The 23,591-nt window shown below is 30.9% G+C and overlaps 1 long non-coding RNA gene across 1 annotated transcript in view; it reads right to left on the bottom strand.

Moving 5' to 3' along the window:
- Window positions 1-10,111: 10,111 nt before the first annotated feature.
- LOC123696886 overlaps window positions 10,112-23,591 on the bottom strand; it is a 37,108-nt gene continuing 23,628 nt past the window's right edge. Inside the window, exons 2-3 of the long non-coding RNA XR_006752139.1 lie at window positions 10,660-10,781; window positions 10,112-10,421 (exon numbers count right to left, since the gene is read on the bottom strand). This is a non-coding gene — a long non-coding RNA (uncharacterized LOC123696886). The remainder of the gene's footprint in view (window positions 10,422-10,659; window positions 10,782-23,591) is intronic.

Raw genomic sequence — 23,591 nt, 5'->3', positions numbered from 1 at the left:
ATTGATTTGGAACAATATTCTATAATTACTCCATATTATATCACCAATAAGTTCCTGTGGTTAATATTTTGCATAATAATATTATGTAGTATCCCAATTGAATATCTCCTACAATTTAAAGAGCGAAAAACTCATAACAAATACATACAATACATAAATAAAACGTTAAACTATAAAAGTTAACAAAGATATGATAATTAAAACTGAATTGCGTCGTTTACTTCTTTGAGTCGTTTATAGGTTAATTAAAACAGATATTTAAAACAAGAAGGAATTAGTCATATCCTTCGAGTTACAACTCAAGGCTATCAAGACTGTTTGCATCCTGTAATTTCCTTTGAAGTTAGCAAAAAGAATATAGAGTTGGATAAAACTGCACCGTTTATTGCGAACATTATTCAAATAAGTATACGCTTATAAAAGTAGGTATTATTATATTTTCATTTTATTGTACTATAAATTATTTACACATTCCATAAACAAATACTCATTACTATAAAAACCTCGTATCTGTTGCTTGAAGTATAAATTTAATATTATTGGAAAGCATCCGGCGATATGAAAAGCATTAGCATTCACAATAACATAATATCAAATAGCTTTATTGTTAGCAAAGACTCTCACCACAAATTAAATATATCAACGGTTATTCATAACGTTTCCTGGTAAAACGATACAGCATATTTTGTGTACCTACGCAATTTCGGTTGGAAATATTTAATGAGCTTTATGATTTTTGGGAAGTTTGGTGGCTTTTATTATGTAGAATTCCCACAATTGGTAGGAAAGTTTGATGTTGCCCGGTTAGTCTCACGGAGCGGGAACATTATGACGCTATGTCAAGGCTCGGCATTTTGGATGTAGGCTCTACCAAACGGCCGCAGCTAGTTAGGCGTGTGGTGGGAGGCATAAGCGTTGTGCGTTTATGTATGAATATGTTTTTCATAATTATTGATAAAGATGTGTTTTCTCTTGAATATAGAAAATAGGCATACAAATGTGACAAAAATTATGCTGATGTAGAGTTACGGAAATATAAATATTCTTTTTTTTTCCTGTAACGTGATACATGAAATCATCTGATATTTAATTTATTGAATATGACTGCTAAAATATGAATATGACTTCATATTATCTTTTGCTGTTTCAAATAAATTTACTTTTCATCCACCATTTACTTAACATTGTAAAATCGTTTGTACTATTATCATCAGCATGAAGCCTGAACTGAGTTCAATTCAGCAAAATGCTAATGCATAATCTTCTATCAATTTACCAATGTTTCCCTATCAAAAAACGCTCCATCCGTTCCCCTACACCGCATCCTAACAGCTAGTAATAAAGAAGTGAATTGCCCGTAGCCATTGTTGATCTCCAGAACAGGTTCGGACAGTGAGACATAAAGACCGCAGATAAGAAGCATGTGAATGTCTCTCATGTAAATACTTTGAAGAATTGTTCAAAACAAAACTAGGACCCGGATCTTAATGGGTTATCTGATTATGGCATGGTGCTTAGCTTGAATTATTGTTTATTTTCGCTTTTATGTAAGGCTATTTAACTGTGTACACGATCACGTTTATTGCTCAATTCCACATTCTTTAATTCTATTGCGTTTTTTAACTAGACTATGTTATTTGTAAACCAAGGACAGTGATATCATTTATATATTACGTCTAAATACTAAATATGCAGCTCTCAAAAGATGTCTTTTTGATAGAGTAAGTAATACATGATTATTACAAGCGGACACGTTTGGTCCACAGTAAAGACAATAAAAAAATCCTAGATTGATAAAGCACAGAATAATGATCAGATACTTGTTCCAGAAGAATATTAATAAGTAATACGTTTGTCCCATAACCTGTAGGCTATTCATAATGTGGGTTTCATAAAGAAGCAAGCATACTGAATATCATTTCATATATACATTATAATATTACAGATGTTTCTATTGATTGGCCTAAATTAGTACAAGCCGAATGATGCTAATCTTAGCAATAGTTAATTAAACCAGTTGATTAATTAGAATTATGTATAACGTTTTAAGTTTTCCGTGCTTAGGCTAATCAATCCTACTGATATTATAAATGCGAAAGTTTGTATGGATGTTTGTTACTCTTTCACGTAAAAACTACTGAACCGATTACAATGAAATTTAGCATATATATAGAGGGTAACTTGGATTAACACATAGGATAGTTTTTATCCCGGAAATCCCAAGGGAACGGGAACTATGCGGGTTTTCCTTTGCAAACGCGGGCGAAGCCGCGGGCGGAAATCTAGTGTAATATAAGGATGAAATGAATAATACGTATTAATGAAATCCTTATTTATATTATGTGTTATGAAGAAGGAGCGAGAACATAGGTACCTTTTCAAGGTAATAAACAAAAAAAAAATATTAAAAAATATACGCTGAAATAAGAAAACATTTGATTACAAATAAATCTAGATAACACAGGAATCTCTAGAATACAAAGTCTATTTAGTATCGAAAGTAGATCTAGTGACATGATAAAGTACAGGTGCAGCATAATGAAAGGAAATATCTCTCTATCAACAGACAGACCGACATACCTACCTACTATTTCTTAATAACAACTATTACTTTCATTTAGTTCTATTGCTTACGAAATTAACGCCTTAAGGAAATAATCGTTAAAGGATTTCCTTTTAATATCAAGTTACTAATTTCACACGCGAATCAACTCAACATCTATCAAAATAATCGTGTGTTTTCGGGCGATAATTTTGCAGCTATTGTACTAAAATTTTACTTCCCACTAGTCCTATCCTACTAATATTATAAATGCGAAAGTTTGTGAGGATGGATGTATGTATGTGTATATATGTTTCTTACTTTTTCACGCAAATACTACCGAACCGATTACAATGAAATTTAGCACACATATAGAGAGTAATTTGGATTAACACATAGAATAGGTTTTATCCCGGAAATCCCACGGGAACGGGAACTATGCGGGTTTTTCTATGAAAACGCGGGCGAAGCCGCGCCCGGAAAGCTCACCTTTAAATATCATAATCAATATATTTTATTCTAATTAGTACTGAATTAGGTACTTTTATAATCCCGGTTCATTTAACCATTACTAAAGTAATCACATTTTACTTTCAATAATAAATTATTTCTACTGACTCCATTTGCATAATTATAAGACGGTCTTATCTAAACACGGTTTACTTTTAGCATTTAACTTGTAGTCAGCTACGGAAAACTGAAAGTCATTAAAACTGCGCTTTAACTTCGCAATTCATAACTAAAATGGTTGACAAATTCACATAATCCCATTTAAAGTTAACCGAGTGTAAGTTGTTTGAGGAATCGATAATTTTAACGAACCTAATGTGGTCGCGCTTTGAATTGCTAATGGTCTTTGAAATAAATCTTTATGTAGTTTCAAGTTTCAACTATGCTTCTTATAATATAACACACGATCATACATACGGGAAAAGAGTCGCTTGACATATTTTTTTGTATAATTATGTTTATTCGATTTTTTCTATTCATTAGACATTTTCGAATTTTGAAGGATCAATTATTATTATTTAAACAACAGAATATATTTATATAAACATAAGAAAATATGCGATACCAATACCTACTATTAAACCACAGACTAATAATAATATACTACGTATACAAATTAAACTAAATAAAAGTTTAATGATATGTACCAATTAAGTACCTAAATTGTTATATTCTATAAAAGTGCCTAATCCATTGGTCCTTATAGAAACACTCAAAATGACACACAAAATGATATTCAAGGGTTACCAAAATATGTCACAGTGACCTACAAATGGCGACTTATCCACGCCTCCAACTATTTATGCTAATGTAAGTGGAGTAACGAAATGTCGAACACGTAACATAATACCCTACCTGTAATGTGTCTTGCATGAATGCATGAAGTGAATTGTGATTGATGTCGCAATAATGCTCTATTAAATTTGTCTCAGCACAGAATCACGTTTCGCGTAGAGATCCGTTCAAAGATAGATCTACAGTGCACCACGAGTGCTCAAACTATCCGTCACCGACACACAATATTGGTCTCTAAATCGAATAGCGATGAACCAAATTAGCATGTTCGATTAAAGCTCACCGATTGAACAGTTTTCCTCATTGTTTGACGAATACAGAATTCGATCAAAAACGATAAAACTACCAAGTCTAATTGATAAAATTCCTACTCCAACTGACAAGGATATCGACTTTAAGTCAATTTGTGCAGTACTGGTTTTATCTTCTGCATCTTTACGCAATTTGAAAGTGGTTTATATCATTTACAATAGTTTGTTCAACATGATAACCCTACTGAAATATCATACAATATTTTGGTCTCAAAAGTCATATCAAGAAGTTAATAAAATCGATTAATTACAAGTTATTTTCCAACTTTATGCATATTCGTACCCAAGGGCCAACATCATACCTCTATTTATTATAAGCACACTTCTGCAGTAGCATCATCCATTAATAATATTTTTTAATTAATCAAATTAAATAATTCTCCGCTGAGAGTACGGTAATAAATTGGCTTTTTATTTGTTCATTGCTTCAAATTTCGTAATGTATCTGTTATCAGTATTTATCCCATTTATGTACTTATTCATTGAACTGTGAATCGAGATCAATTTTGGTGCTATTGGTTTTAATTGTATGTATTATATTAAACATATTTGTAACATTTTCAATTACACAAATTAGGTTAAACTCTTATTGTCCCTAGTAGTACTTTCAATCACAGTAGACGAAATTTTGCGATTCTGTTAGGATACATGTTGCATCGTTCGTGCATTCGTCTCATTACAGACAGGTTTGACCTATTTCTTTCTTTGAGTTTCAAGATTGGAATACATCTGCAGCGTATTATTACGTGTGCGATGGTGTGTCAATCATCACCAATGAAATGTATCTATCTTTCGTAAGATATTTAATTATATTTAATTGCGTTTTTCAATAACTGAGAGTTAGTGCTATAAGTACGCATGTTTCTTGTAGATAAACAATAAATGCCCGATAAAATTTATCTCCCTAGGAAAATTATGCGTAGGATAATAAGCCAAACCAGTTTGTTTCCTTTCTGTCGATAAAATGAGCATTAGAATTAATTTAATTCCTACGTTTTAATCTCAGCAAGACAGGCCATAGTTCAAGTTTGTACAAACGCAGTACTTTCAAAATGTTTAACTGAAAATATCATAACAGAACATGAATATGCAAGTCCGCCGAAGAATTACAACGCATCAGATATTTTGAACTCGAGAATGTCTGGTACAAGTCGCAATTTATGGGATTACTAACTCCAATGAGTTTGTACGACAGTTATCGCATAGAACCTTGTTGGGTATTGTTGGGTCCTAGGATTTATGCGCCCGCTGCACGTTTGTACATTAGCGGGGACAATTATTTATGTCATGTCAAACTTGTTGAGAAAAATCTTCGGTCGTATCTTGTCTTGTTGAAGTCTTGTACGTCGCATTTATGGTTGAAAGGACAAGGGTATTGTGGTTGTACCGCAATTTCAAAGAAAATGGTAAAGACTTGTAAAGTGGAGTTTGATGAATGCTTCTTGAATATAAATTATGGCATGTTGAGCATGATGCGTAATTTCTGAATATGACTGAATGTGATACGAAATATGATCCATCTCGAAACAAAAATGTATTGCAAATAATTCTAGTTATATAGTATGTTTAATTTTATTAGTTATTACTTATAAATCAAGCTTTCTTCACATATCAAGCGACCAAGCTTTGATTAAAACTGAATCATCGCTGAAGGAGGTGGTGATACCACGACTAAAATTGGGGAAAAATAATTTATTTTGTTATTTATTTACCGTACAGTATGTTATTCCCTAATGTGCATCCAAAGTTATGGAAGGCTATTGTAGGTTGGAAACATAATATTTGCTAATGCTGAGGATACCTTCAGATGGCAAATGTCGATTAAAGTCTGGGATTAAACCAAGTATTGTTAATGTATTTTATAGTTAATAAATCCTCTGTTTATCACTTGTTTTGCATGTACATTGAATATTCATACCGTAATTGTTGTAAGTCAAGAACTAATTAAACTCATATCTCTAAATACAATTCTATTTCTGACTACTTAACTATAAGAAATAGGACATGTTTTACAAAAACAGCGCTAATTGCTTCTTTCATTGTTTTGTATTTTTTTGACATAATTGTTGTCAGTATCTCTAAACAGTTGGTTAAAAAACATAATTATACTAGGTGTGTTTGACGCGTTATTATTTCATCAGTTCAAAATTGTAGGTGTGAGGCTAATTATGTCAGGAATTCTTCATCTTATTAAGTCAAAGGTTGGAATTTAATTTGACTAGTTTGAGTGTTTGTGAGTGACATGACGTAATGAGAAGATAGCCGTATGAATAGATTTTAATAACGGTGTGCATTTGATCGTTTGTGTTTTATTATAGCGTAAGTTAAAGATAATATAATTAAAAATAAGAAATATACAGAATCAGCGTAGAGACACTTTTCACTTCTATGTGAATTGTATAATGAAATATCAAATAATTCCTTTTCAAAACTGGACTTGTAAAAGCCTTATACAGAATTATTACAATAGACAACGAAATCTCAATATCTCGTATTGCTAAGTAGCATTTAAAGCTAATTAAAATATAAATAATATTTATATCTAGAGACGTATCTTCGATTAAAATCGAATTGTTCTCGTTATTGAGTTCACTGTTACCTAATATAGCACAATGTCGTTACGAAATGCAATCTTGATAAGAAGAAACAAATAGACTGAAAGAGATACGATAAATAAAAGATTATATCTGTCACCCGTTGGATTGTAATTAGAGGGCCAAGTTTTCTTTATCAAAGATCAAAGCCGACCCTGGCTTTATTGGCTCATTAAAATTATATAGAGCGTGTTTCAAATACTGTTAGAAAGCAAGGTCGCTAAATAATAGTGCATTGCTTAGATGAAGTGGAGCTGGGGTGTGTGCCAAGTGAAAGTTTTAGAGCGGTTAACATTCCTTTTTGCTTAGATAACGTTTTTAGGAAGATATATATTTTGTACGTATTTTTACCTATTTTGTACCCTGAATCGAATCGTACATTCCGTAAATTATTATTGCAAACAAGATTTAACATCGAATTTCTTTGCTTGGATTATGCTAAGGAAAATTAATTGCACTTTAATATAATATGGCCAAACGCAAATTTAACGGTCAAATACATTTAACATTCAGTCAATGCATCTAATATGGGCCTGAAGAATGAAGATAGTCCTTATACAAATCTGATAGCAGAATCCATCATGATATTATAATAACACCGATCAACCAATTCGACTCATTCAACTGTCAATATAAATATTAAATATATTGGCAAGGAAGTTTTCTATAATAGAACCGATATCTACGTGTTTGTAAATATTTCTACAATAGAATAAAGTAAACGCTCCCTGCTACACCTCAGGCCGAATTCCCGTGGCTATGTGTGAGGCAGATAGAGTCACAAAGACGCTCAACGACAAAGCTTGAGAACTGGAGCGGTGAGCGGTACATGCACTTGTGTATAAGATGAAAATGTTTGCATTTCCTACGAGCTATCTTAATCTCTGAATAGGCAAGCAATTTTAGACTTTTGAATGCTTTCCAATGGTATTATGAGCACGGATGTTGTGGAGTGTGGATTTAAAAGGAACTTTAAAATTGGAATATGCTCGTAAATAAAAATGTGGTTTATATTTTATTTTGTACAATTTGATAGAAATTTCTTCATCAAGATTCAAATCGAAGATCTTCTTGTTCTATAGGGTTTGAGCATTTTCAGTCGTTGAGCACAGTACTATTAGATATTGTAACACAACTAGCGTAACCCTATCCCAAATAATAAGTTTTAAAGTACGAAATAATTATATAGAAATTATTTCTAAAATCTTAATTAAAGCATAATAGAATTGCCAATTTACAGACTCTTCAAAGTATAACGAGGACAAAATTTCAGGCTACACTTACGTATTTTAATTCAAAGCAAACATTCAAATGCTTTAAAAACTTCACAGACGTAAACCATGCAATATACTGCAATTAAAACTTCCCTCGCTTGTTTACGCGCACCTTTCGGCTAAAATCTCTGAAGTTGGACAGACTTGGGTTGTATTTGTCCAACTTTGGCCAACTATAACTTTATCTGGCTCTTAGCAGAACGCCTAGGGATATGCTATTGAGCATAGCATGCTCAATATGTTGCAAAGTTTGACAAATATCTGGTAATATGTCTTTAGAAAGTTTCGCGATGTGGTATCTATTCATACACTTACTGCAACTGTAGTTGCAAATGCAGTATGCGTATTATATTTCTGTTATTCGTCTAATAATTGACAGTAATAATGTATCGCCATTATAGAGAAAAAACACTTTTTAAATAGGAAATTATCGCTAGAATAGATGATATGTTTCAGATTAATCAGAACGTGACCCATTAGCTAGACATAAAGGTCATTCTGCCTTGTACAAAATGACAAATAACAATCTCTCCTTTATGTTTGGCATTTGATTTTATCGACAAAATACATATATAAATTTAAATTTATAAAATACATATAGTTAAACTTATTTTCAATACGATATTCATTCAAAAGACATGTATTTAGTCTAAAAAAAGAAAGTTAATTATAAGTAACTAGCAAACAAATGGATCAATTTAATGTCTCAATAATTGATGGCTCGACATATGGTTTATTCTGACCAAGGATGTATGAGGCCTTATAATAAATTCACCCCACAATTTATGTTCGCGTTTCTGCTACAATTACTGAAAGGTACTTATTATGAGTAAAGGGAACTGTAGTAGGAAATCCTTATTGAAGGTAATAGACTGGACTTGTTAAGACATTTGGTATAACGACACTAGTCTATTTTAATAGGATACATTATTAGCTAAAACTAATATAAATTGACAAGAAATCTAAAATGAAGAACATAGTATAAAAAAATACACACATAAATATAAATATTTATAAATAATTATTTAGAGACAATTGAAACAGGAACTTTTATGCCCTGAATAAAGACTTTGTTTTGCTTACACTTGAGATAAAAGTTTTATGAAAATTGAAACTCTCCATGGAGTTTGTTTTCAGAATAATAAGACTTAAATCTTAAGATCATGTTGAAGTTCCAATCTATTAATTAATTGGCACAGTTATAACTTTGTAGACTCGTTAAGTACAGAAGTTCATGACTTGACATTTATATTATCTTTTGATCAATAAGGAATTTGTGTTATAAAACATTTATTTTTATCTTGTTAGTAAAGTTTATAATGACTTGCTTTTCCCCCGCGCCTTTGCCCGCGTTTTCAAAGAAAAACCCGCATAAGTCCCGTTCCCGTGAAATTTCCGGCATAAAACCTATCCTATATGTTAATCCAAGTTTCCCTCTATATGTGTACTAAATATAATTGTAATCGGTTCAGTAGTGTTTGCGTGAAAGAGTAACAAACATACATACACGTATGTGTGAGGATGGATGTATATCCAATATCCATTCTCACAAACTTTCGGTTTTATAATATTAGGAAGGATAGTAGGATATGATAAGATAGGATTAATAGGGAGGATAACCTTAAAAGTAGGTACCTATATAATTGATTAGTAAAACTAATCAAAAAATGTGTTTCGATATCAGTTGATTTTAAAGATGTTATTGTTTTAATTATTATAGTTACAGTTTTCAAGTTTTATTTAGGGCGACCTTTTAAAGCGGGCTTTCGTGTCTATCTGTTATTATTTATTTAAAGTGCACCTGCTTTCTTGTTCCTTTATGTAATTCAAAAGCAAAAGTCCATTAGTTATCAAATATCTGATCACAGTCGGAGTTTCTATTTATAGACATTGTACAATATAATGTTCAGTTTTATTCAATTTTGAACTTGATTTTGACTTAGATGTTCATGCTCATTTTAATTATGATGCAGTTATATCCTATCCCTTTAATTTTTTTTTTTGTTTTTCATTACAAGTAAAAAGTTTAATGGTTAATAAAAGTGTTAACAATATTGTTTAAATCAAATGACAAAATCAATTGCATTTTCTTTAAAACATGCACTTTATAAACATAAAATAGTAAATAATAAAGCGGGAGTTAGTACATTATTTTAAAACCAGTAAAAAATTCACTTCGCTACACCATTACCTCAATAGATTTACGAATTATAATAATCAGATTTTTGCCGTTACGACGTATGATTGCAAATTATTCAAGTTGAATACAATAGATTATTCAAGCATTTTGTATAATAATAGCATTGGTGTCAAACAAGACGTGACAAATAAAATGGCGACTGCAGATTGAAATGCCTCTCACTTTTTGTGCGTAAAGATAGGCGCACACTGGAATCTGTCAAATAAAATTAAATTACAATTTAAGGTAAGCACTGTAGTTAAGAACGATTGGAATTATAAGTATGACACTGAAAATATTTTTGTAAAAGGCTAATAATTGAAACTATTTTAACATAAAACGAATTAAATTTACAATATAATCCAATAAATAGATTTGTAAAAAAATGTGCGTGGAATTCCTTTTTTTCACTCCTATCTGACAAAGTATGATCAAGACTTATATTTAAGTTAACCAAATCAACGTATGGCAAGAAGCGGCACTTTAAGGAGCCAAAGGTACTAATTTTCAGGGTAAACTTCTATATTGATTTTCGTATACTTCGTAGAGTCGTCAGCCACTGTGGTCCACGTCCAGCTGTGAAAAAATAAATACCTTATCTGTTCCTCTTCATAATAATTGAGTTGGCGTGATATTTCTAACGTTCACAATTTATTATAGATATATAAAATTTCATATTATATCACAGTATTGAGTACAAATTATTATAAAATAACGTAAACCAATAGTCATAATATTGAACACTAATAATTGAAGTTTTATTGTACGCCGCCCTGATAATTTAGATCTTACCATATAAAATCGTGTTAGGGCACGTTCCAAGAAATTGTGTAATGATAGTAAACGATTTTGATAGTAATTGAATTGTAATTGATGTTATAATTTAGGCTTATCAAGAGAAACTTTGTTACTGCGTTTTAGAAATAGCAATAGCAGATAATTTTTGCGTAACTTTTGATAATGATACTCATTGAATTTGCTGCAACGATATTTGTGCTAATTAAAATACCTGAGAAAATATAGTTTGATTTAGAATAATGAATACATGAAGCTAATGGTGACTGCATTATTGTAATGTAATTTAAATAATAGGTAGAGTTTATTTTTATTTTTTTATTTACGAATGATGCGTTTATTTTTTTAACGTAACCTTTTATTTCGTTCACAATTATTAAGCTGTTAAAACTTCATTTAAAATAGTGTTAAAGTGATATGTTTTCGATTCACTATTTCCAATAAGACAAAACATAGCAATTGTTTATTATGCCACTGTGTGTTATACCAAATTTATACGACAAGTTTAATATTATTCCACCAATTATGAAATAAATATTTTAGGTGGCAGGTGCAGGAACTCATAGGGTGTACCAACATTTCACTAGTCACCACATTCAGAGCATAATTCACGAAATGCATAAATGCATTTACGAGCGTGTCTGGTCGACCGCTGGCTCTAGCTATGGTCCCTACTATTTGAACTCACTTATTACTCATTTTTTTATTGATAATTCACATTTTCAACGAAAAATAAAGTCAGCATCTATTTACAAATAGTTCGTATATAATATTTATAACATGGTTAATACAGGTTTGAATTTGGAATGCATCATGCTTTGCATTATTGTTACTAAAGGTAAAATAATTTCTAATATAATATAGTATTTGAGACGATTTACAATAAAGATCAATTATTATCTTACTTATTTTTATGTAATGAAAGCTGTGGTTTTTGGTGGTGTTTTCTTCGAGTTTGTACTATTGAAAATGTGTCATCGAATTTGTAAAATTGCAAACACATATAAGTAACACGATTGCGATCCAAATAAAAAAAAACTAGATTTACTATACAAGGATACGATTTGGATTGCTTGAATAAACTATATGGCATTGCTGACATAATAATTGTATGCAAACTTTAAATATCTAATTATTTCAATAACCATAAAGTGTGACAAAGATAAAATCATTGCACTCTGCAGTCTGCATGCCTGAGACGTACAAAATAAATTATCTATCAAAACCATTATTGCAACCTTATTAAATCTAAAGTAGTAGCAGACAAATTGTGACACTATAAATACCTACTCTATCGTAATACTTAGTCTCAATCATGAGTTATGCTTCGAGCGCGATACGTTATATCAAGCGAAAATGCGTAAGAATTTAGTGGCGTGAAATCAAAGTGACTTAATGGAGCGATAAGCGAACGAGTTACGGTGATATAAATAGTAGGGTCTGCACAAAATTTATCGGAAAAGATTTGTGGGCTACGCCGATGCTGCAATTTGACTATCGGAATATATATTTTATGACGTCCATGGCACTTTGTTGGGCTTAATGGAGGTTTACGTTTTTCAGTTTTGCGTTGACTGTAGTGCTAATTTATTGCTACTATACATTCGCGATATATGGCTTAAGTGTTTTGTTAAGGTTTATTGTTTTATTATTATACGAAAACGTTTAATATAAAATATTACTTTTGAGATCATGTAGCAATCATTTGTTTATTCTTATATTGGTATGTGGGTATATCGTATTTTATAAAGTTCCCATTTTAGATTAGAAAATATTAATGGCCATAATATTATCAGACTATAAAAAATAAAGGACAAAAATACACAAGAACAACAGCGAAAATATAAATATTTTTTTTTTCATAAAAGTATACAAACATGTATGCATTATTATCTCATTATCAGCTGTTCTTCAAATTCACGACTCAAATAGAAAAGCCGATATTCTTTCCACCAGGCATCATTTATATTACTTAGTATGTGGCCTTGGTTGGTTGACTTCACATACTAAATGGAAGGTTGGAAGGTGACACTGTTTACTTGACATAAATCGCGACGCTTTTCTTTAGACTTCATTATTCAATTTTGTATTTGAATAAATAGTCAAATGTACTGACTCTACATGGATATTTTTTTAATTTAGCATAATAAATGTATCTGAATCTTGTAGAAGTTGTAGGTACTAAAGAACATTTAAAAAAAATGCTCCAAGTGCGCTTAATAATCGTAGACAAGCTAACACCAAAGATCAAAAACCTATAATATGATATCATTTAATATCGATTTTACAGCTCGTAACAAAATAATGTATTGTTTTGCACTTACGAATTGGTTCACGTATTAGATAAAGTTTAATTTAATGTTTTGCTAAAACATCTCACATTCCAAACTAATGAGCAGAAATCTTGCTTCGATCAGCACCTGCCGATGATTAAAGAGACAACAGACAATGAAAACTATTAAAACACTTACTTAGTTTTTCTTAATGGTCAATTTGATGCATTTATACGATACGATCAGTGATACGTGACCGATATTGTTTGGCATGCCAGCGGCGCTTTTGTTTGCTTCGAAACAATCGATTGAATGCTACATATCAATGTTATATTGACAAGTAGCAAATTAAGAAATAAGCATGCGCCTCGAATTTTACTTGGAATACAATGTAATTATAATAGTTGCAAAAAGCGGACTAGGTATTTAAATGAATGTATAGATGACAAACTGCTTTGTTTTTATCGTCAAATAATCAAAAGTGAAAGTGTCAGAAGATTGATTGAATTGATCGATATTATCGATTAATAATAAGAAGAGGCTTATCTGTAGGTGGGATTAAAAACATTCATACAATTGTAATATTTTACGGGTAAACATTCGAACCCTTTTCATTCTTCTTCAACGATAATCTTTAAATTAAAATATCGTATCGTATCGTATAAGTAATCCTTTTCAATGTCATTTGCGCAAGTAATAAGGCAATCTTCGTAGTAGACAAACAAGTATCACAAGTACAGGTGATAACAAAAATAGATTATAAATATAGAAGGTAATTATTGACGAGCGAGCTTTAGTTTTTTATCGATTCTCAGTGTGTCATTACCTTTTTTAATGTGCGTTTTAATACGTCGGTAGCATAAAGGGTTTGTTATTTGCTAATTAAGCTTCCGTTGGAAAGGAAATTGAAGTCTCTTTGGATTATTGCTTTATTTTATTCATTTCAAGTATTAATGATGTTGGTTGCCAACTTTGTAAGAAGAAATTACATATTACTAACTTCAACAATATGCTATTACTGCGAATATTATAAAGTCACACATCCCAAAATGCTACTTGAAAATAAATTGAGAATATTATATTATAAATGTTTATCACGCGCAAAGTTGCTGCAGAATCTGCTGTGCTGATTACTTACAGATTTTGAACAGTTTTTACTAAAAAATACCTGATAATAAAGCAACTTTTCACAATATCTTCTGTTTGTAAGGAATTAAAATATTTAACAAAAATTGCAACATACAACAAATAAACCTTTAACTCCTCAGTATGCTAGAACAAACATAATTTCTTAACCAATCGAGCTATTACACGAGACTACATCAAACCACGGAAGTTAAATATTTTATTCAATCGAATAAACAACGACATTTCCGTAGAGCGCTTGTGGTAGCACAATCCGATATTTAGGTTACAGCCAAACCGAGTCTATTGTGCAAAGTGAAACGCTTTAGCTTGGCTCTCGGCGTAAATGATAAGCTGAAGCGGAAGATGTTAAGGGTGCTATATTAATAGCGGTTACTTTTTTATGTCACCGTCGGCAAAGAGCTAGTGGTAAAGGTTATATACGTTTTTAGAGACGCTAGATCGTTTGCCGAACATACGCTTCTACAAATGGATTGCTGATGCTAAAGGCGAAGGCGATAAAGAAAGGATTGAAGAAATGAATAAAGAAATTAACTACAATGAAACAACAGACAAGACGTAGTTAATATTTATTGTGATGTCAACAGAACACAGATATTAAGATGTAACCTCAATTCGCGATCCTTTTTTTAATGCTGTTAATTTAAAGAATAGAATTTGCTCATAAATATTTAAGTACACATTTTTTTATCCATGATATTTTACTATTTTCTAAACTATTTAAGAAACGCTAAAACATGTAGCGGGTACCGCAAAATTGACGATGTTTTATTCAAACGCTCAACTCGTTAGTGCGGCGCATTGTGGTCGCTAAACAAACCGTCACAACGGTCACATTCGTATGTAAGTCGGATTTTTCACAAATCATCTATTTTTATAATGTTCCAATTTTATGTCCTCGAAAGAAATAAGTTGCCGCTATTTTGGACCGGTCAATGCTGTATGTTAAGTCTAGATTGACTTATTCATGTTTGGACATTATATTGTTAGAACACAAATTTGTGAATATAATTATATTGTAGAGCTTTATTTCAATTAGGTACTCTACATAAAATTAAAAATGAATGGAAGTATAAATAACATGAAAGTTGTGACCTACATTTAAATAAAAGTACCGAAATTAAAAAAAAAAATACTACACATATCTACATATTGAATTGATTAATTTAATTGTGACAGCGTTGTAATTGTTAAGTGTTCATAATTTATAAGTAAATAAATAAATAATGAATAAATCAATATTAAACCGAATCAGACGCAGTCTGTTACCATAATGTGAAAAGTAAAAGACTCTATATTCGATACAAGAAATAATTATTCGAAATTGCATACATTTATTTATTTAACATTCGACAAATTACTTCTAATTTCCCTTATTTTCTAGTTCGTAATTACGATTCCTTAAAGAAACAAGCAATTTGCGATGACATTACGAACATAGTTGTCATGTGAGGAAAAAAGTTCACAGACTATAAAATCATTATGTGTCTAACTTTTGCACACACTTGGCTGCTTCGAGAAATGCCCAGATAATTCTAGACTTAACTCTACATAATTCATATTTTCCGGTTCTCAATGAGGGTCAAATTGACATGGCAATAGTTGTTATTATATGCATTTTGTATGATTGCTCTGTTGTCAATACATTTACGCAGTAAGAAGGTTTAATAACTTGTGAAAAAACAAACGATTTTGTTGTAAATCTAGTTAAAGTTGTTTTACAAATACAAAAACATCAGTTGTTTTACAAACTTCAATCTGGGTATTTTAGATGTAATTAAGAATTTTAATCTTTTATTAGTAATAGATTATTCTTTTACTATAATACGGATATAATTATGTATTATTTCAGTGAAGTGAAGTAAGTTATATCAACCCGTACTTGGCCAGCGTGGTGGATTATGGCCTGAACCCTTATAGGAGCCCTGTAACCCAGCAGTGGGAACTTATTATATGGGCTGATGAAGATATAGACGTATATTCCACTATTTAAAACAGCCAACGAGGGATATCTAGAAATATTACCAGCAGACCAACAGTAAACATATAAAGCTTTATAACAGGCTTAGAACAAACGTATCGTTTCAATAAAAATAAATTCAAAATGTAAGTAATTCATTCATGAATTTTTAAATTAGATCAGACTCGTAACAAAGGACTCTTCGCATTTCCTGTCCTATGCTAATGTTTTGCATAATAAAGATATAAAACATCCTCACAGAACAGAACTATCTGGTAAAGCTTTGAATACATTGTATACTCGAAACTGCTTAAATTTGCCCTATAACGTTGTAATAATTGTACATGCAAAGCTGTTTTCCTTTATATATAATTTCTAACCTAATTTTTAAGGAATTGTTTGTGATATTTTTGTAATTATGTGAAAAGAAAGTAAACATATAACGCTATTAATTATTGACGTTATAAGTAAAGTTTGTATGGGAGACTTAACAAATAACTATTGAAATTTTGATAGGAAACAGCTAGTCTGTGCTGATGTTAACAATTACTATAAATCCGTGACTATGTGATGAAATAATGACTAGTATAAGGCTAATGTTTAATTATTACACTAAACATTTTTTAATCACAATATTAGTTCTAATTTTTATATCCTGTGTAATAAACGAAGACATTAATTTAGAGAAACCAGAAACGTTTTAAAATGTTACTCTTTTAACAGCTGTAGTATTTAAATCTAATCAAGGTATTACTAATTCAATTTGACATCAAAATAAGTTCACAGCATCATTAAGTAATAATTGTTCAGAACAGTAGTATTATATCTCTATAGAAGTTATACCATCGGCCTTGTCAAACGGTAGTGGCTTACAATACGCTAATCATGATGCAATAAGCCTGATCGGATATGAGACTCACAGTTTCGGAGGATTAGACTGATATTTAAATAGAAAATTCTTAAAATGTTTTATTTGTTGGTGTTATTAGTCCTAGGACAGGTTATGTTCATGAAACTTGCACTTAAATGCAGGCTGATGAAAAATAACGTGTTGATAAAATATATGATTTGTATGAAATAGGTAGGTACTGAATCAAATTTTATGAAAAATATCTATTAGAAAAATTGAAATGGATGTGTGGTACATTAATTTTCAGAATTAATTAATATCTATTTATTTAAATAAATTAGAAATAGGGTGCAATATTCGACTTTTGCGTGAAATCACATACTGTATAGTATTCTTAAAAAATTCTTCTTATATATTGAAATTTCAAGCATATTGTCAGAAATAGGTTTGAAACAACCGTATGTAGCGTAATAGAAAGATATAATAATTGAATAATATTCATACCATTCACGTGATATTTGCAATAAGGTCAAATAAACAATAGATCTAATTACATATAACGTCAAAATGTTAGCTCCTTTATATTGCGAATTATACGGGCTATTAATGTAGATTCTCTTTTATATGTAGGTACCTAGTTTCTTCATTCAGTGTTATGTATGGAATCTCTATAAATGCGGGTAAGGATGTCGATATGCTTTCTTGGATTTTTTAATCTTATTTGCTATGCAGTTAGTGTTTTTTTAGATGTGTATGTGGTATCTGTCATGTAGTGCTAATGATGTGATTAGTGATAACGATGTAAGATAATTAAGAGTATTTCCTAAGAAAGCTAAGCTAACTGTGTCAAGCTGTGCTTGTACTAAGTATATGTAGAAGCGTAGAACATACACATTATTTTATGAAATTCGGATTAACTAATAAACTCTAACCTTAAAGTATGTCATAAACATTCATTGTCGTTATACGTAAGCGTTTTTGTACGAAATTCGCATAAAAACCTCCATTCGGTCAGTAAAGTTTCATAAATGGGAAATGGCCATAAAAGTAGAACTACTGCAATGAATAAATTGTCTTCAAGTGGGTACGCAACAAAAATTCCCGCTTTAATAAACATGATGCGATATTTTGCGCGGGAAGATTAAATAGATACTGTGTATGAGACCTCTGGGAGGCGTATAAGTAACTTAGCCGTTCAAAGATTATGTAACATGGCAGATGTGACACATCAGTTAGGGACTTTTTTTATAAGTTAATTTTTTATTAAATTATGACGTCACTAATTACCTCTGCGCATGCCTGCTGACCTAGTAACGTGTCTTTCATACAAAAATTGTCCATTTTATTATGAAGTTTGTCGTAGGGGCAGAAAATTGCGATAATATTTTTTTAATTTAGTAATGGAAACGTCAATTAGAACACCTACGAGAAGTCGACGTCATAAAAAAAGTATAAACATATCAAAATAATGTTATAGTTCCAATCCAACAGCAGGAGGTTTTTATTCCTATACAACATCTATTTCCTTTAATCTTTGTTACTTCAAGCGAGTCTCAGGATTAAATCTTGTTGTTGTTTAGCGTAGAAAATATATAGTGTTCACAAAAACAAGAGCCTCGACGCAAGGGCGATGTTATTCAACGAACACCTTGTAAATAAAGAATGTCACCTTTCCTACTTTATTTTAAATGAAAATCGCAAATATTCGTGTTCGAGATATATGTTGTACTTAAAACTTGGTTGTTCTCGATGTGTTTTGCATGTTGTGGAATGTATGTCGCAAAATTTAGTTGAAAACGAGACGGTAAATACATTGGCTTCACAAACCAAAGCAAGATATTCACGATTCACTCAAAGACAGAACTTCAATTTCAATTGAACGTTATTTTCTACAAGGGTTATAAATTTAGTAATTCCATAAATTGTGGCGAAACTAAATCAGAGAAAAGCGTAAAACCGATGTTTCATACATTCACTTTAAAATTACATTGATATATTGTATCCAATTCAGGTTTTAATTTAAATCTAATGAGGTAATTCATGTATTTGGAGAACAAATAAAGCTACGCACAATACACGCGTTAGTAATAATAAAATCCTAAAATTATTTCGCTCCGATTTGGTCCGTAATTTTCAACGTCATTTTACAAGTCAATTTCCAAACGCCACCGAAAGCATATTTCGCTTAGTTTTATTATAGAAAATAGTAGAGTAAACTGTTTGCTCTACTGTTTCAATTTTCTAATATCGTTCAATTTTCTTTTAGATAAAAACAGCAGCATTTTCAACATGTTAGTTCCGTACATAGCATTTTATTGTTGGACGGAGGGCCAGCGTAACTTGGTCTCTGTGTTCCCTCTTTGGCTTATTGATTTGGGTATTTGCGGGGGTTTCGTGTGATTGTGCATGGATCTTGTTAACTGGTCGTGTCGTACGTGAGAGCATGCTTCATTTGGTCCTGGCCTGCGGCGGTAGCCAACCATTGTTTATGAGAACGGCCAATTATGTCTTTACAATACACCTCTTTTTACTTTACGGTATTTTTAATAATACTCAGACGTAATGATGTAATGTAAATGTTATGTCTGTATCCCAACTTAAATTTTTTTGCTGTGTGATTATGTAATTGAGTTTTATTAGACGTAGATGATAATTTCATTTTTTCGATAACATGTCTTAGGTATGTACTGGATGAATAATGACAATAATAAAAATATAAATGTGTTGTTGTTCGTAGATTTTTTACTTTACATGTAACGTAGATTTTTTAATGAAGTGGGGAAAAAATTTAAATTAACTTTCATTAAAATTCCCTTATGTAAGATATACATTTGACCATTTATGTTAACGGCTTACATCATTTTTATTTAAAATACAGGGTTAAAATGAAAGGATGTATGGAGCAAGTAGCACCTGTCGCGATTTATTCCGCAGGGCTTTAATAAAATCCAGTATTCAAAACCTGTACACAATGATACGAATTCAATAATATTTATCATAAAAGTCTTCCCTCCAAATATTGAATCATATGCGGGATTTTGAAGCAGTGACTTTAAAAAGGGCATTCAGGTCTGTAAGCGATCGCTTTAATAATAAATGGTACAAGTATTGAATTGCATATTCAAAACATAAGACAAAAACTAATCTTAGTTATTGGATATCAAATGAATTAGCTTATAGTACCTATATTAATAATCAGAATTTAAGTTTAAAAGATTACAATAATTATTTTAATGATTTCAGTCACAATGCCTTGCGCTTTAAAAAATATACTGCTTTTTCTATACATAGGTCTTTTATGTAAAAAATAGATTGTTAGCAAATGGTATCCTAGAATTCCCACTTTACATATTTTTTCTTTTAAGTATGATAGAGTTTGATTCGTACTATACTAATCATTAAGTATTTATATTTTAAACTAGCTTAACGCCCGCGGCTTCGCCCGCTTTCTCTAAAACGATTTGAAATTTAAACTATCCTATCTCTCAAGTTGGATTGAACTGCACATGGTGTGCGAATTTTATTATAATCGGTTAAGTGGTTTAGGAGTCCATTGAGGACAAACATTGTGACACGAGATTTATTGTATATTAAGATTATATCGAAATATACATTTTACATCTCGTTACTCTTTACAAGATCTGGTTCCTACACCAAAAATGGATTAATTTACATTTACAGTTGGCACTAAATTCTTATGACACAAATTCCATCATGTATTTTGGAAACATAAAACATCGAGAGCATACCGGTCTTTAATTTAGCATTTAACAACAGACGATAATGATCTTTATTACAATGGGAGAGATGATGATTTTACTTTGTATTGTTTGAATTATCTGCTGCAGTAGTTGTGCCGTACCCACCCTTAGGCGACAATTTACGCCGTCCGTTCAAATGATCACTAACTATGGTACGGAGATTATAAGTTATCTGCATAATCGGTGCACGATACTGAACTTTATTGCAGATTGCAGGTGAATGACTTATTTTTATGATAAAAACAAGAATTGGTATTCACATTGATAAAGAGAAAAAGTTTTTACGCGTGGCATATCAAAGTATACGAGATTATTTATTTACGGGGCCATACTTGCGATATTTTCTATTAGATCATAAACATTTTGAAATGTTGAGTTTATCCGTTATAGGATAATTGTCTGTTTTTTTACGTATTATAAATTTATTTTTTACATATTTAAATCTATGACAGTAAAGCCTCTAGAAAAATAAAATTCAGACGTTTCAACACTTGGTTAATTAGTTATATTCGAAACGATCTCCATTCAATATCTTAAAAATGTTTATCTACCTTACCAGTTTTTTTTAAACAACGAGTAACCAAATACTTTAACAGGGGGAATACCGAGAAATCACTAATCCGACCAAACTGTGAACTCTATACGTCATGTGAATAACTGGAGTTAACTGTAGGAATCTTAATACGATCAGTTAAGCTTCTGCTAAGGATCAAATCGTTGTGAGCGTCGCCTCTTTATAAATGTTTCCTTTAGGATATTTAATCTAGATAACATATGCACTGCGGCAGTACAAACTAATATAATATGAATAAGATAATCTATATTTACCAATGGAATCTGCATGTGAGATATCTGAGCATTTCAATTATAGGTACTTTTTCCACTATAAATAAGATATTTTAATTGAGATATAGGTTACCTATAATAAATAAGATTCAAGATAATAAAATAACAATTTACGCACAAATGTTAATAAAGAAGACGTAAAATGTTTAATTTGAACCTCTACCTACCTACCTACCTCTACCACGGAATATTAAAACACACGAAAAGTTTTTATTGGTCTGAACTTTCCAAAAATAAAAATACAGCAATATTTTAAAAGTACATACATTTAAAAATCACGTCACGTAGCCACTATAAAGCAACATAACCTATAAATTACTGCCCGTCATGTGTAGGGAGCTGACAAATGACATGTGCTTGGCCTATTTTATTTTTAGAACCCGCGGAACAGTAATCAGAAACATGGAGTTTTAATAAATTATTGTTGTATATTGTACTTCGAATGGTGAGATTTTTTTTTCGATTATTTTGCGTATTAAATCTACTGATACCTGAATTTAATTTTGGTCATAATGGATATAGAGATAATTTGATGAAAAAACTTACTAATTTGCATTTTTGTATGTATTTCATACATTTAATTTATTTGTTTATCAAAATAAATCAACACACCTGAGTAACGCAATAGACCTACATTATACATTCGGATACATAAAAGTAAAATAGAATTTCCTAGTATTGATTCTAGTCTTTTTTGTGCATACGACTTTCTGCACACAAGTAAAACTAATAAATTATCATTCACCATTTAACAATAATAAAAAAAATATATTATAACTAGACAGTTAATACACAACGGCATTAAAAATATATGTCGACATATTTCAACTTCAAAAATGTGATAATAATTATGCTATAGTCGTATGTTTATATGTATTTACCTAATCGTATATTTAAGCTATAAAAGGATTATAATGGCTTTAATAAAGACATGTTTTATTTACCACGCAATAGTATGTGATGCAAGAACATTACCAACATAACATGACCTCCAATGCTAGTAAAATGCTATACAAATGTGTCTCCTGCATTTTGGTCGTTCAGAACTTAATTGACCCTGTAGGCTATATCCCATAATTGTAAGAGAAAATTACGAATTATATGTACGGACCAAATGGGCACCAATTTTTGAGCATGACATACGTTACTTAAACTAAAGTTTAAACGTAATAATACCTTACATTCTTGTACGAAATTTTTTCTCTACCCACTTTTTTAGGTTAAAGTAGCATGGTAAATTCTTTTGATTCATAGTTGTGTAACGAAGAAAAAATTAAAATGCTCAAGGCACATCCAGACAAAATTTTGTTTATAATTATTGTTAAAAAAAAACATCAGCTATTCTACGCGGATACTTAAAACTGTTTTGAAAGCACACTATCAACTTCAATAATTTATTATTCACCAACATTTTTACATAATTAGTTAAATAATTTCAATATTTATCAACCGATTACGTAAAAAACCTTTATTAATACATACCTAGTATAAAAAATAATTAAACAGCACTTCATTGGTGGTTTATTGTAAAGAGGAGCTGTGATACGGCGCGCATCATCGGTCAATTACAAAAAGGTAATCTCGATGAGGCATTTAATGAATCATTATGGTTGCCATCATCTACTCGACGGGTGATGAGCCGTATGTATAGTGTGGTACACGATTTGTACATTTATTAATTTAAAATCAGATGATAGTGTTTTAAAAATGAACCTATGTATTATTTATCTTTCGCACTTTGTATACTATTTAACA

The sequence above is a fragment of the Colias croceus genome, chromosome 13 (assembly GCF_905220415.1).
Source record: "Colias croceus chromosome 13, ilColCroc2.1".
Classification (NCBI taxonomy): domain Eukaryota; kingdom Metazoa; phylum Arthropoda; class Insecta; order Lepidoptera; family Pieridae; genus Colias; species Colias croceus.
Note: the sequence above shows the minus strand (reverse complement) of the source record. Positions and strands in the feature narration are given on the sequence as shown.